This window comes from Dromiciops gliroides, chromosome 1 (genome assembly GCF_019393635.1).
Source record: "Dromiciops gliroides isolate mDroGli1 chromosome 1, mDroGli1.pri, whole genome shotgun sequence".
NCBI classification, from domain to species: Eukaryota; Metazoa; Chordata; class Mammalia; order Microbiotheria; family Microbiotheriidae; genus Dromiciops; species Dromiciops gliroides.
In genome coordinates, this window is record NC_057861.1 from 306,770,372 (window position 1) to 306,774,073 (window position 3,702).

At 42.2% G+C, this 3,702-nt stretch overlaps 1 pseudogene; it reads right to left on the minus strand.

Moving 5' to 3' along the window:
• Positions 1–361: 361 nt before the first annotated feature.
• LOC122743929 lies at positions 362–819 on the minus strand (annotated as a pseudogene).
• Positions 820–3,702: the final 2,883 nt, after the last annotated feature.

Here is a 3,702-nt window from a genome sequence, read left to right on the forward strand (position 1 = left end):
TGACCAGAGGACCTTCTAGCATCAAACAGTCTGGAGGATGTTGGACTTCTCTTCTTGTCATAGATGCCCCAGATCAGCTGATGGTAGGGTCTGTGTTATTGGGAACCAAGCACAGACTGGTCTTATGGTTCTACAGGGAATTCAGAAAAGAAATTACACCATCCATGCCCAAGGGGAACTTTTGGAGCACACCATGGATAGGAGAAAGGCCTTCCAAATGACCAGAAACTATGATTTATTCATTTGTCACCTGTACCTTCAAAGCTTGAACCCAGTTTCCCTTGGCCTCCATATGCACTTGTTTTTAATTTTTTTTTCATAGAAACTATTTATTAATAGACTATGAGGCCAGTGAAGATGTTTACTTCTTCTTGGACGCACTCACAGTGCAACCTCTGCGGCCTGTAGTCTTGGTGTGCTGGTCCTGGACTCGGAGACCCCAGAAGTGCCAAAGCCCATGATGTGCCCGAATCTTCTTCACTCGCTCCAGATCCTCACAAAGCTTATTATCCAGACCATTGGCCAGAACCTGGCTGTATTTTCCATCCTTTACCTCTTTCTGCTCATTAAGGAACCAGTCTGGAATCTTGTATTGGTGAGGATTCTGCATGATGGTGATCACATGCTCCAACTCATCTCCAGTGAGTTCACCAGCCCTCTTGGTGAGGTCAACGTCTGCTTTTCTCAGTCCTATGTGGGCATATCTTCGAACCACACTCTTGAAGGTTGTGATGGCCAAAGCTATTTTCTGCCTTCCATTAATATTGTTGTTGAGCACTCTCAATTGTGCTGTAATTTCTCAGGGATTACAAGAGACATGGCTGCAACAGTGGTGTGAGAACCTTCTCTGGAAGAGCCTCCATATGTACTTATGAGAAAGTGTTATAGATCTTGGGTGGTGGGAAAGGGATTAAAAAAACAACTATTCTTACTGAACTACCTTAATAAATATCCTTTTCTTAAAGTTACTTAAGGCTACCTGACTAAATGATTCTCAATTCATAATTTTTTTTTCATTTGATAATTTTATGGGGAAACACAATAGTGGTGTATGAGCTGATGGCTTTAGAGAAGTATCCGACTACTCAGGGTTATTCCTAGAGCCCAAAGAAAAAGATGTAGCCAGCTTATTTTTGGGAACCCTATTCACCTGTCGGAGTTGGGATAAAGATGCCCCAGAACTTCTGGGGGTCACACCACCTGTCTAGTCTTATACTTTGCTACCCTTTTATACTCTGTGATCTCCCCACATGGACTACTTAAACATGATACTCCTCCTGACTCTATACCTTTTTACTTGCTGTCTCTATTTCATTCCTGGAATTCTCTCCTTCCTCACCACCTCCTGGTTTTCTTGGCATCCTTCAAGCCATAGCTCAAATCCTATTTTATGCAGGAGGCCTTCTTTATTCCTTTCCTCCCACTGCTAGTACTTTCCTTCTGAGATTATCTTTCATATATCCTGTATATATCTGGTAAGTACATAGTAACGTACATATTGAGGGTAGGAGTGGCATTTTTGCCTCTCTTTGTAGCCTTACTGTGCTTAGCACAGTGCCTGGCATACAGTAAGAGCTTAATAAATTCCTTTTGACTGACTGTGTTGACCCAACATGAGAATCAGGAGCAAGCGTAGGAAGAACAGCACAATGACATCACCAAAAATATGAGAGGCTGTCCATTATCATAAGCAGGAGTTTTTCTCCATAGATGTCCTTGGACACATGCCTCATGTGTTCCCATGTGTGATTGCTATATGTTTTGATTCTTTCCATTAACCGTCTGTGTATTTGTGGGAAAGTACTCCATGCTTATAGGAGAAATGCTCTATTGTTACTTTCCATAGAAAGTTATTTCATTAAATGTCTTTTAAAATGCCATTCTTTTGCTACTTGGTAAGTGTGAATGGGTCAGAGGAGGCTCATGACCTGTGGTTTCAAGTGGCTGTAGACCTACAGAATACCTTGAGCTTGGTCTAGCTTTCCTGAGAGGCTCACTTATGAAGGAGGCACCCCTTGGTCTGCCTTGTAGGAACTCCTCCAGCATTTCCATTGTGGTTGGAGTCTTAGTGTTGCTAAAATCCACTGGCTCGTTTTGTTTTTAGGATGTGATTGGACAGCAGTTTTCAGAAAATTTTTTTGCTTTAAGAAACATTTTGAATGGTGGTGTGTCCAAGTATGGATATTCATTGCCATGCTGTGGAATCTGTGAGAATAGTTTAAGCTAAAAGGAGCACCATATTTGTCTGGGATCAGGAATGTTGATGTACAATGATTAACTTAGATCCTCCCAGGGAGACTAGAACAATGAGATTACACTGCTGGATGTCAAGGATAATTTGAGGAGCATACAAGGGGTCAGACTAGACCCTCTCTGTGTTATGGGAACCGTCTGAAGGAGTGTTACTTTCCAGTATCCATGCAAAGATCCAAGTTGAGGAGAATAATTGAAAACTGATTACTATTGCCTCTCACCTTCCCCAAAGATATAGATATAAAAATATAGCTTAAGATTTTATTCAAAAGGGTGAGATTTTTTTTTTTGATAGAACACGTATAGGAGGTCAACATCAAAGAAATCTAATGACAGCGAGCAATCTGAATAACTGTCAGCATCTTCACAGAACTTCTGATTACAAGTTAAGGAGCTTCTCTGGAGAATACCCATGTCTTGATTGATTGATCAACTTTGGAATTTGGTCAAAGAGAGGATAACTGATAGTAAGAAATAGATGCTGCCCTGACAAGAAACCCAGTGGCAGGTTCAGGAGCAAATAGTGCCACAGGGAGAACCCTGAGACATCAGAGGATATCAATGGACACACAGGATCGGAGGTGCAATTTACACCCTCCAATGTGCACCTTGGCCACACACATTTCATCTTGCCTCTGCCCTGTCCAAACAATTCTTTCCATGTTTATGTCTTCTGGTCAGCCTCATCTTCCTGTTGATAATCAGTTTCTCTAACTCGAATACTCTTCCAACTGCCAATCTTCTCTGAATGAAGGACACAGGAACTTCAATCTCTTGAACTCATTAGGCTATTTGCAAAGTTGGAAATGTTAGTTTCAGAATCACTGTTCAGTTGTCTATATTCAGGAGAGAAACACAGAGCAGAAAAAATAGCCAAGGCTCATCTAGTTTTAGCTTTCATGCATTTGCAGATATTGTGCTGCCACGGTAGAGGGACAGACACTATCCCTCTTGCAACCCCTCACAGGAAATCTAATAATAGGGAGACTCTTGTCACATTGAAGAGTCAAAAGAAGAGAGTGAGTTGAAAGCTGTTTCTCAATTTTAACTGATGTGATACCCCATCTACTTGTCACTTTCATAGGATGGGGTGGGGAAGGACCAAGGAACTATTCAGGTTTTCCTGCAACATCCAAAGCATTGGGGGTCCTTTCAACATTGAGACATGTTTCCCCAGAAGTATCTAGGGCACAGCATCAGTATTCCATGGAGTGTGCCCTAAAGAGGGAGTTGTTTGTCCTTCATTCCAGAAGAGGACCATGGCATCCAGATGATGTCATGACTTGCACTGAATTGGATTTGAGGGAAGGCTGTGCAAGGTCACCAACCTCACTGACTCCTCCAGATCCATCTGGGTCCAGTGGCAAGTTATACATTAGGACAACTGGAGATGGCCCCAGATGTTTGAGGCAACTAGGGCTAAATGGCTTGCCCAGGGTCACACAGCTA